At 46.1% G+C, this 12332-nt stretch overlaps 1 long non-coding RNA gene and 1 pseudogene across 1 annotated transcript; both read right to left on the bottom strand.

The window, feature by feature from the left end:
* Window positions 1-1109: 1109 nt before the first annotated feature.
* Window positions 1110-5529, bottom strand: LOC148006642 (uncharacterized). The gene is made up of 2 exons (XR_015673814.1): window positions 5319-5529; window positions 1110-1193 (listed from the first exon to the last, which is right to left on the bottom strand). It is a non-coding gene; the product is annotated as an uncharacterized LOC148006642 (long non-coding RNA).
* Window positions 5530-10199: 4670 nt separating this feature from the next.
* On the bottom strand, window positions 10200-10821 carry LOC100361161 (bolA-like 1-like; annotated as a pseudogene).
* Window positions 10822-12332: the final 1511 nt, after the last annotated feature.

Raw genomic sequence — 12332 nt, 5'->3', positions numbered from 1 at the left:
TCTCCAAACCTAGAATTCGTATAATTCTCCTTTCATTCCCTTCTCCTTCTACTAAATAATTCTAATCTTAGAATTTTGATATCAAGTCTTGTATTTGGCCTCCCCAGTTGTCCTAACTGACTGGTACTGTTGTCTCAGTCACACAGGGTCCAAAAACTAAAACCAAGAAAATTATTAATAATGGCCCAGCTGTAGCAGAGAGTAGGGTAGTCATCCAGGGAGACTGAGTGAACCAAGACTCAAACCAACCTTGTTAAGCGTCTCTATCTTTTTGTAGGAGTCAAGCCTATTAACTAGTTTCTTTAACATACATGGACCTATAATCAGGAGCAGAAGCAAAACTAAGAAGGGTCCCATAGGGGAAGATATCAGAGTAGTTATCCAAGGAGATCTACTAACCCAGCTCTCGAACCATTCCTGATGTGCTTCTCTGTCTTTCTGTCTTTTATCTAACCTTTCTCTAAATTTATTCATGGAGTCTTTAATCACTCCTGAATGGCAGTTCTGAATTCTCTATAAGTCTTGCATTGCAACAGCAGATGTCCTTGTGCTGCCCTTGCAGCACCTAGATAGCCTTAGCCCTAAGTAATTCTCAACTCCTTCTTTTTGTGTCTTACTAAGTCTTTAGCATCAGGATTCCAATCTGGACACTATCTGAATCTATACACCAAGGTCATGATTGTCTTTCAGAACTTCTAAACTCATACAGGTTGTGATCCCTGAGGCACAGTCCCAAGAAGTGTTAGGAGTAGTAACATATGCAATGTTACATCATTTGCAATAGAAATCAAGCCTATTTCCACACCTATCCCGATGGAACGAGGGCAAACATGAAATTCTTGTTTCTAAAGCACACTCCTCAAGTGAGCATTATAGCAACCTCCCAGTCAGTTTCTGATGTATCCACTTATTTGATGTGTAAGTCTAGGGAGCTTTTTGAAGATCTGAGTGTCCCTCTAGGTCTCAGCTCTCAGCCCCAACAGCTAGTATGTGGCTGGTGAGGGCTGAGAATTGACGGCTGTCAGGGTGGTCAGTAGCACCAGGTACAGTCCTTTCCAGCGATGCTCGAGTGTCTGGGCTCAGTGTAGCTGCTTCCGACCTGGAACTGATGAGATGTCTCAGGGGTCTCCGGGGCATAGGCTGCTGTCAGCTGTGAGCAGATTTCTTTCTGTATCACCTGTAGGTCTTTTAGCCTGGCACACAAATCATTATTACTATGGCACTATGACATGTTGGTTCAGTAACATCATCTAATACAGTCAGGGGGGCTGAGGCCCCATAAAAGATCTCAAAGGGGGTAAGGCTGAATCTGGAAGGGGTATTTCTTGCTCTGAAGAGAGCAAGAAGGAAGGAGTGCCACCCAGTCTGTGCCAGTCTCCATGGTCAATTTGGTCAGGGTCTCTTTTAGAGTTCTATTTATTTACCCTACCTGTCCTGAACTTTGAGGTCTGTAAATACAATGTAATTTCCAATCGACCTCTAAATACTTGGCCACACCCTGGCTTACCTTGGCAACGAAAGTAGGGCTGTTGTCTGACCAGATTACCTTGGGCATTCCAGACCTGGGGAAGATTTCTTCCAGTATCTTCTTGATGATTGCAGAGGCTGTCTCTCGTTTGGTGAGGAAAGCTTCTATCTATTCCTGAAAAAGTATCTACAAGCACTAGGAGATACTTGTGATTATATTTTTCTGGTTTTATCTCAATGAAGTTCACTTCGACTTTTCACTAAACTCTCTAGGTCTCTTTGCCCTGTTTGCTTGCTAAGCATTCACTTATTGTCATACCTTATACTTTCTACTGCCTCTGTGGCTAAAATCTTAAAGTCTATTACATACACTTAACTACTTGGACAAACTTTTTATCTCCTAAATGAGTCCATTTCTGTATTTGGTAAAGTGAGTCTTTTCTTTGTTCTCTGGGGAGTATAGCTTTCCCCTCAAGTGCGTCATTGTCTTTTTTTTTTTTTTTCGTTTAAGCAATTTGGGCCTTTTCTTCTGTTTTACATTCTAAGTGAGGCCATCCCTTAGTCCGATCCTAGTTCTCAGTGGCTGTCTCTTGCAGGCCTTCAACCAGGATAGGCTCCTGCATAGCCATTTCCCGAGCCACTTTATCTGCTTTGTTACTGCCCAATGCCACTGAATCTCTTCCCTCCTGATATCCTGAGCAATGAATAGTACTCACAGTTGTTGGCTTCACCAGGGTATCCAAGAGATGGCAAAGGCATCTGCGGCACTGATGTACTGGGGGGTTGAGGTTCAGCCATCCTAGATGACATTGTGTTGTCCACCATGGCAGCACCCACTTATCTCTGACCTTCATGAAGATAACTGTTCCCGTCTGTGGACAAGGTAGCCTCGGCTTTCAGCAGGGGTCAATCAGCCAGTCGCAGAGGTCTTTCCTCCACCCATGGGCTTCTGCCAGTGCTTGACACTCGTGTTGCAGTGACTCCAGATCCGGATTGGGCAGCAAGGTGACCAGATTGTCCCCAACCGGTAGAGAATCTAGTCCATGGCAGCTGACCAGTGGTCCCATCTTTTGGGACACTATTCAAAGGCAAGACATCAGCCACTCTATCACAGTTTAAGTCCTGGATTGGGTGATAATTGTTAGTGCCCAGCTGGCAGGAGTGATATGTTCCAAGTAGAACAGCGCTAAGCCATTCATCTCCCAGCATCAGGTACTGGTGCACTGAGACAGGTCTTAAGCTCCGCATACACAGTCTGTAGATATGCATACACATGGCCTCACCCAGCCATTTCAGCCCACACAAGCCATTTTGGGGAGCAATTTTCTCATGAGCAAGGGATGGGGGCAGTCAGGGATGACTATGAACTAGTGGGTTACCCGGCCCACACCAAGGTCCACTGTTCTTCGGGCAGTCCATAAGTATTGTTTGTTGCCAGTAGGCCCCTGTACCCAAGGTCTTTGGATACTGGCCCACTGGAGCATAGGAGCACAGAGCATTGGGTCCCTGTATCCATAAAACAACTGGGTAGGCTTCCCTCCTATCTCTGCACATAGCCAGCACTCCAGGACCGAGAGGCTCTCCAGTGTCCCCTCTTGTTCTTTCTGGAGCAGTCCCTGACCCAGTGTCTTTTTTTTTCTTTGCATTAGGCACACTGATCTTTAGCCAGGAATTCTCTTCTGTTGCCAGGTACTGTCTTCCTAGGTTCCCTAACTACTGTGGCCAGTATATGTTCCTCTCTTGTCTTTTATCTCTCTTTAGCTCTCTAGCTTCCTCTTCTTTTTGTCTCTTTTCTTCCCTAGCTTTCTGCTCTTTTTACCTTCTTTTCTCTTTCTCTTTGTTTAACGTTACTTTCTCTGTAACTTATACTAACTCTCAGCAACTTAGCTTAACCCTTCAAATTTCTGTAACTTTCTCTTCATACCCTTTCCTTATCTTAGCCAGATTGGTGGGGCATTTTCCAGCCCCTAGGAGACCCACCCTTGGAGCCTGGAGGCAGACCTGGAGCACTCCCTACCTTCAGGCGTATTGAAGTCAACAGTCAGGAGCCTTCCATCCATGTCTGGAACATTCTTTCTGGCCTCTAGCAGGATTCTGTCTTTCCTTAGTGGTAAAGAAGATCTGTAACAGTTACTAACAAGCATCTCACGTGGGATGGTGAGAAAACAAGAGGAGAGAGGTCCACTGAAGAGGACAAATAGCATTTAGTCACACAGCTAAACCAGGAGGCCTTTTTTTGGACAAAAAGGCCACTGTAAATATAAGCACAAGCTTTGCTCGCCTAGCTGTTACCGGCTGTCTCTCTGGGCTTAGATTTTCCCTTAAGGAGTACCTACCTCCCTTCAGTGTCAGCTTGGTGGCTTTGTCTCTCAAGAGAACTAGCCTCCAAATGACACTAGGCTTTTAGTAACAACTAATAACAAAAGGATGGAGAGATGGTTAGAACCTGGTTGCTAGATGCCAGGTGGCTGAAAAAAGAATCGTAACCAGTTCACCTGGGGCTATCAGGACCTCAGTAGCAGCCCTTTACCAAACCGTCTCACTGGGTTTAAAAGCCCATGGAAAAGAAAACATTAATCCTGACTGGCAAAACAAAGTTCTTCACAGTTGTAGATTCTTTGAAACTATTTTAGGGGCTCTTTTTTTCCCCCAACCTGGGGCATTTTAACCATAGGGGCAGGAACTGGCTGCTGTGGGGATAGGACCAAAGGCACTCTCCATGTTAATGATGATCAGCGAGAAAAGTAATTTAATGTTGGAGACTGACTCCTCCCTTGGAATAAGGACAGCATATAAGGCAGGCTTCCTTAAAGAACTTCTCTTAATGAGCGCTCTCCTTCTGTGAGCAAATGTCAGAAATTCCTTTCTTGTTTTCCTTATAGTCCTCTCCCACCTCGCTCTCAGCCTTTTTAGATAGTTCTTCCCGTAGCATTTCTAACACCGCCTGTCCCTTTTTTTATAGCCTGTTGACAGCATTTCTGATCTTTTAGGCAGCTACGCACTAAGTGCCATACCGGCTGAAACTCCGCCTTTAAGATTCCTTACTCCCAAGGAAAATTTAAATCTTTCCCAGTTCATCACAGCTGGCTGCGAGCACAAGCACAGATAAAACACTATGTTTTTGTTTTGTTTTTCTTTCCTTTTTTTAGAGCTGGAGACCGAACCCAGGGCTTTGCGCTTGCTAGGCAAGAGCTCTACCACTGAGCTAAATCCCCAACCCCCAAAACACTATGTTTTAAAAATTAACTTTGGCTATCAACCAACACACTGCCACTAGAGCGGGGTCCACAAAATTAAGTTTCTTACTCACTAAGCGTTAAGGGGACCAAGTAAAACTCTTCGACGAACAAAGCAAACAGTTTCATGATTTCAAACACAGTCATCGGTCCAAGATTTTAAACACAGTCGTCAGTCCAAATTCAAACACGAAACAAAAGTCAAAAAGACACTAACAGACACCAACACGTCCAGAAAACCACAGTCAGGTCACAAAGAAGACAAACAATTCCAACAGTCAAACAAGTAACAAACAGACGCGCCGCGCGGCTTTGGTACCAAACTGAAACCAAGAATTCAGACGGAGTCAGTGAGGGTCTTGGATCCTCTACTCCAATAAAATTCAGACGGAGTCATCAAAGGTACGGATCCCTCCGAAAACGGACGGAGGTGCCACGGATCCGGATCTCCCTCTCCTCCAACCACCCTTGGAACGTCTTCCAGGGCTGCGGGGGAGAAGTCCGAGCTCGTCAGCTCCTTCTCTGGCCCGCCCAGATAGTCCCCAGATCTGAGCCTATTGATCGATCGTTCACAGGACAAGACACAACAGACAAGACAAACGCCGGCCGGCTTACCTCCCGGTGGGTGGTCGGTGATCTCTGGGCGGAGGGTCTCCAAACCCCGGGCGAGCCCCCATAATGAAAGACCCCCAAAGAGGACCTTTCCCTCAGGAGGAGTCCCAAGCGCCCAATGACCGAGCCGAGTCCACTCGGATGCAATCAGCAAGAGGGTTTATTGGAAAACACAGGTACCTGCGGGCACACAGTCTCTTCGGAGGACTTGCGCGCCCAGCAGCTCCAGCATGGGGCTTTTATAGGGATTGGGGAAGCAGAAGCGGGCGTACAGAAGCAGATGCATAGTTACAGGGATTGGTGGATTCAAACGAGGCACATAGACATGTTCACATATGATTGGCTATTTCACATGATGAGGTAATAAGGTATAGCTACACACATTGGCAGGTTTGGGGCGTCCTGGATGTCGGGGGCTGGAGGCTTATCTCTTCCTGCCAGGTGGCCTGTGAGTCAGATCCGGTACTCCTGGTCTGTTCTGCATTCCTTTCCTTATCTTTATGGCTTGCCAGTCCTGCCTAGACAGTGTTTCCTGTGCTCCTTTATCTTTATGGCCTGCTAGTCCTGGCTGTAGGGCTTAGCCCTCGGTCTGTGACCTTTTGGGGTTTATTCTTTTAATTTTGTATCTGTGGCCTTTTGGGGTTTATTCTTTTAATTTTGTATCTCCAAACCTAGAATTCGTATAATTCTCCTTTCAGGATGTTCTTAGAAACACTTTGGATTAGCCTTTGAAATCAGAGAACATGAAGGGCTGCATGCAGGCTGCTGGAACATTCCAGACAACTGGTGACAGACAATACGTCCTACGTCCACCACGAGCAATCCAGGAGTGGCTACACTGCTGTCTCCTCACTGAAGTCATGTCCAGATGTCTGCCTTAGCCTCAAGATGAGAAGTCAGTACTAGAGTATACTGAAAAAGTCCTACTCCTGGGCTGGGATACGGCTTAGTGAGGAGCACTTGCCTGGTATGCCTGAGGCCCTGTCTTCCATCCCTAAAACAAGAGGGAGGGAGGGACGGAGGGAGAGAAAGAGGAAGGGAGGGAGGGAAGGAGGGAGGGAGGGAGGGAGGGAGAGGGGAAAGGAAGGAGGAAGGGAGGGAAGAAGGGATAAAGGGAGGGAGAGAGGAAAAGAGTAGGAGGGAGGGAAGAGGGAAGGAGGGAGGGAAGAGGGAAGGAGGGAGAGATAAAGGGAAAGAGAGGATGGATGGAGGGAGGAAAGATGGATGGAGGGAGTGGTGGAGGGACAAAAGGAGGGAGGGAGAGAAGAAAGGAAGGAGGGAGGGAGAGAGGAAAGGAAGGAGGGAGGGAGGGAGAAGCCTGGAACTGGCTCGTGGGTAAGAGTATTTGCTGTGTGAGCATGAGGACCTGAGTCGGGATCCCCAGTATCCATGTTAAAAGCCTAACATGGCTTAGGATTCTCACCTGTGATCACGGTACTGGGGGGCTTGGGAGGGAAATGGAGACAGAGTAACCACAGAAGTCTCCCGGTGAGCTCTCAGCTTCAGTGAGAGGCTGTTCTCAAGGAACATGACGAAGAGCCACATGGGTGCTCCATGTTCTCCTCTGTCCTCCACATGCACGCAAGCCAAGTGCCTGCACCTGCCCCCATTCGTGTATGTTTGCCTACATACATGTGCCATATTCACATACACACATGCACACACATATACACACACATGCACATACATACATGTATACATGCACACACATGCACATACATACACACTCATGAATACACACATATACATACACACATACTCATATACATACACACATATGCACATACATGCACCTACACCCATGTGTGTACATTTGCCTACATGCACATGCACACACACATATATACACTCATGCACACACATATACATACATACACACACTCACACACATACATACATGTATACTACACATACATATACACACTCATGAATACACATACATATACATACACACATATACATACATACATGCACATACACACACACTCATGAATACACACACATACATATACACATGCACACACACACATACACACACACACACACACAGGAATCAGAATCTACTCTTTCTCTTCGTGGCACTCATTAGCAATTCATGAAGGCTCCGACTTCTCCACATCTAATTTTTTATTTGTTTGAGGCAGAGTCTCATGTAGCCAGGACTGACCTTGAAGTTGATGTGTAGCTAAAAATGACCTTTAATTTCTGATCCTCCTGCCCCAAGCCACTGAGGCCTAGGATTACCAACACGCCACCATAATACCTGGCCCATTTTCCAAATGTTTACCAACACACACTCTCTCCCCTTTCCTCTCCTGCACCTTAAGTAACAGCCATTGTCGTATGGATTTGTATTTTTCTAAGGATAGTGACCATACATCCATTTTCTTTGAGTAAATATCTACATAAATCTTTTGTGTCTTTTTAATTAGACTTTTTTTTGTTACAGACATGCTTCCTATATTCGAGATTTGATTTAGATATGATGTTTGTTTCTGATGATGGTAACTGTGCCCTTAGCTGAGTGCTTACGATATACCCAACCCAACTTTTGAACTTGGCTAAATCTATCTTTTTGTTCACCAGAAGACGTGAAAGCAGTGCCTGTCAGGTTAGTTACAGACAGCAGGTCATAAAAATTAAAAGCAAATAAAATAAGAGCTCAAAACCATGGCCGCCATGACGCGGTGGGTGAAGTTACTTGCTGCTTAGTAACGGGAGACTGACAGTCTGAGCACAATCCTTTTTTTTTTTTTTCTAAAAATTTATGTATTTTGTGTATGTGAATACACCGTTGCTCTCTTCAGACACCAGAAGAGGGCATGGGACCCCATTACAGATGGTTGTGAGCCACCCGCCATGTGGTTGCTGGGACTTGAACTCAGGACCTCTGGAAGAGCAGTCAGTGCTCTTAACCACTGAGCCACCTCTCCAGCCCCTGAATCCTTGGAACTAACACAAAGCTGGAAGGAGAAAAGTTGTTGGGAACAAGCAAAAGAAACTTATTCTAAATACTACCATTTTATTTTCAGACTCTAGACTATTCGATATTTAATCACAGGGGAAAACTAAATTCAAGATCCCAGGCCTAAGGGTAGCTGGGGACTGCCCAATAGCTGAACCATTTCTGTTGTAAGGAAACTGTTATCTGAGTCCAGACATCTCACGGACAACTTCTCTGTCTTGCTGGCAGGGTCAAACAAGTCTATATTCCCAGGCCTAGAAACCTACTCCAATTCTGATTGATAAAAACTCCCGGGGGCTGGAGAGATGGCTCAGTGGTTAAGAGCACCGACTGCTCTTCCTGAGGTCCTGAGTTCAAATCACAGCAACCACATGGTGGCTCACAGCCATCTGTAATGAGATCTGATGCCCTCTTCTGGTGTGTCTGAAGGCAGCTACAGTGTACTCATACAATAAAATAAAATCTTAAAAAAATTAAAAAAAAAAAAACAAAAAAAACAAAACAAAAAAAAAAAACTCCCTGGCTCAGCCCCTTATGTCAAAGTATAATTAGACAATGCTATGGTTCCTCCTGTCCCCCTTGACTTATGGTTTCATCCTTTAAAAATGCTGTACAACATCCCTTCAGGGATGTAGCTCAGCTCCCAAGTCTGTCCTGTGGCCCTGGTCCGTCAGTAGCCACTTGATTACACCTTTGTCTTCTGCATTGACCTGGTGTTTGAGTTCTGTTGGATTTGTGTTGGATTTAAGTGAACCCCACAGCAAAATGACTCCACAGAGCTTTCCCTCTGATTTACATAGGTACACAGTGGCACATGTGTCCCTCCCCTCAATGATAATAAATAGCAATTTCTTTAAAGATTTATTTATTTAATATATATGAGTACACTGTAGCTGTCTTCAGACACCAGAAGAGGGCATCAGATCTCATTACAGATGGTTGTCAGCCACCATGTGGTTGCTGGGATTTGAACTCAGGACCTCTGGAAGAGCAGTCAGTGCCATCTCTCCAGCCCAATAAATAACAATTTTTAAAGTATAAACATCAAGCAACAAAATCCAAGATATCCTGCAGCCATAGTTCCTGACCTCCTTGCTTCAAGCCTGGGGAGTCGTAAGCCAAGGGGGAAATAGACAGGACCTCGTCCCTAAACGCTTCTCATATTTTACTTTTGAGATACGGTCTTACTATGTAGCCTTGGCTGGCCTGAAATGAGCTATGTAGAGCAGGTTAGCCATGAACTCAGAGATCCGCCTGCCTCTGCCTCCCCATCCAGTCACAGTTACTTTTGGCTTGCAGTGGGAAATGGAAAACTCTATTGAATGGTCTAGAGACCCTCTAGGTCAAAAGATTTTTTTTTTTAAAAAAATGAGATATATCTGGTGAGAATACTATGAGACATGGGAGTAAAATTAGGAGAGTGGGAGAGGAGACATTAGGAAAGCAGGTGGTGGAGACTGCTCAGCAGGCAAACACTGGCCGCTGTGCCTCTCACAACCTGGGTTTCACTGCCAGGTCCCACATGGTGGAAGGAGAAAACACTCCCCAAAACTGCCCTCTGACCTCCACAAGCACACTGTGGTACACCTGTAAACACACACACACACACACACACACACACACACACACACACACACACACAAGAGAGAGAGAGAGAGAGAGAGAGACAAAGACAGAGACAGACAGAGACAGAGAGAGACAGAGACAGAGAAACAAAGAAAAATATCACATCGATTTTTTTTCTTTTCTTTTTTTTCTTTGTGTTTTGTTTTGTTCTGTTTTGTTTTGTTTTGTTTTTGAGACAGGGTTTCTCTGTATAGCATTGCCTGTTCCAAAGTTCACTCCCAAAGACCAGGCAGCCTTTGAGCTCAGAGCTCTGCCTGTTTCTGCCTCCTGAGTGCTGGGACTAAAGGTATGCGCTACCACACCGCCTGACTGATTTTTTTTTTTGTTTTGTTTTTCTTTTTTCCAGGTTTAAAATTTAATGCTTGTTCAGGCCTGAGTCCCTCATTCCTGCCGCTGTGCTGTCGGGTCCACTGCTCTGGGGTCAGAGTTTTCAGCTCAAAGGCATGGATGTGCGGGAGCTCTTAGCTAAGCACTCATTCACCAGCCGGTGTCTCTGGAGCAGTGGCTTTCCCTCGAACTTAGCTGACACCACTAGGACCAGAAGCTGGTTGTGCAACAGTTCAGGGTCGTGTCCTCCACCTCCACGTGCTCTGCCTCCAGGTCCTGCTGCAGCTTCTCGCAGAGGTAGTCCGAGCTGAGTTCCACGATCACAGCCCGGCCGGGCACAGCCCAGCGTGCACAGCACCTTACCTCCCTTATATTTTTCCTTAAGCCTCCGCCTGAGGAGGCTGAGCAATGTAAGGACGTTGGTAGGTGCGTATTTCTGTCTCCAGTTAAAAGCCCACTCTTCACTGTTTCTCTGCCAGCCTTGAATGCTAGCCTCTCCTTTTCTACATGGTTGGGTTCCTGCCAATTAGAGGGCATAGCCAGCCAGTTCAAAAGGCCCAGACGGGTGTTACTTCCTTTTCTTTGCATGTTTAAAGAACTGTGCACGGCAATAACCAGTTCCCAAGGATAAGGGCGGATACAACATCCCCAATGCTTACCAACTTTGAGGCAGGAACAGAAAATTTAGAAATACTTATGTTCTTTATTATTTTGAATACTGGAACAGGGAAGGGTGTCGCCCCCCGATCTGCAGCTCTGGATATCTAAGGATGCAGACACTCAGGCACTTTGCTTGCGTTCTCTGTGAAATCCTTTTGTCAGCTGACTGATAGTATATAGAAGGAGTCTGCCCTCTCTTTCTAGCCTACTCTGGGTTGCCTCTGTCCACTGTGTTTATCTATGTCCTCAATACCAAGAGGAGTATGCAGAGGTCCCACGAACACACACAAGCACATTTCCCCCTTAACTCGAAGAACAGAGGTGGCAGCCAAACACAGCGATGTATGGACCTGGAGGCTAGAGATGGCTCGGTTAAGAGCACTGGCTGCTCTTCTAGAGGACCTGGGTTGGGTTCCTAGCACTCATATGGAGGCTCACGACTGTCTGCAACTCCAGTTCCAGGGATCAGACACACATGCAGGTAAAATACACAAATGCACATAAAATAAAAACAAATAAATCATTCAACCGAATGAAACTTGGGGTGGGGTTGAATCTCCGTCTTCCCTGAGCCTGTGTCTAGACTTTGAAACTGTCCTCCAGTGACAAAGTTTTAAATTTCGAAGGCCAGGAAATCCCTACCCAACTGAATAAAATACTCAGGCAGAAACACAGCCTCCTGCACACTTACTGTCCAGCATCCAATGTCCAACTAGTGACCCAGTCTTTCCTACTACCTGGGTAGAGCTCAAGACCCCTGCCTTCAGGCGTCCATGAATTTACTCCATAACTTACCACCTGTGAGGGATGGTTTAGATGTTAGATGGCCCCTAGCCTACTCTGGATGTCTCTGTCCGTTGTGATTATCTAAGTCCCTCTCAATATCAAGAGGAGCGTTCAGAGGTTCCACAAGCACATTTCCCTCTTAACCTGAGGGAATGAGGTGGCACCAAACACAATGATGTATGCACCATCATTGTGGCCACCTTGAGTCATGCATTCAGGCTGTGGGGGATGCCCCTGGACCCAGGCCTTGCTTTCTTTCATTCGTAGTACTGGGGTAGAACTCAGGGCTCTCACGTTAGGTTTGATTTGTTGAGACACTTTCCCAGGCTAGTCTCAAACTAGAAACCTGTTTATCTCAGCCAGAAGTAGCTGGGATTACAGGTGTGTGCCAGCATGCCCTGCTCCTCCTCCTCCTCTTTGTCCTCCTCTCCCTCCTCCCCTCCCTCCTCTCCCTTCTCCTTGCTCTTCACCCATCCTTCTTTTTCCTTTCTGGTTGCTTTGAGGGGAGCAGCTTCACATCGCACGATCTCCAAGTGCCACAGGGTGAGAATGAGATGATCACCACAATTTTGAACCAAGTTTGAGGTAAATTTATTAAGTCCTAGCTGGGACAAAGCACACAGGCCAGGCCCGTACCTGGGATTCCTACCATG

This window comes from Rattus norvegicus, chromosome 2 (genome assembly GCF_021556685.1).
Source record: "Rattus norvegicus strain SHRSP/BbbUtx chromosome 2, alternate assembly SHRSP_T2T, whole genome shotgun sequence".
Classification (NCBI taxonomy): domain Eukaryota; kingdom Metazoa; phylum Chordata; class Mammalia; order Rodentia; family Muridae; genus Rattus; species Rattus norvegicus.
This window is presented reverse-complemented; position numbering and strand designations above follow the sequence as displayed.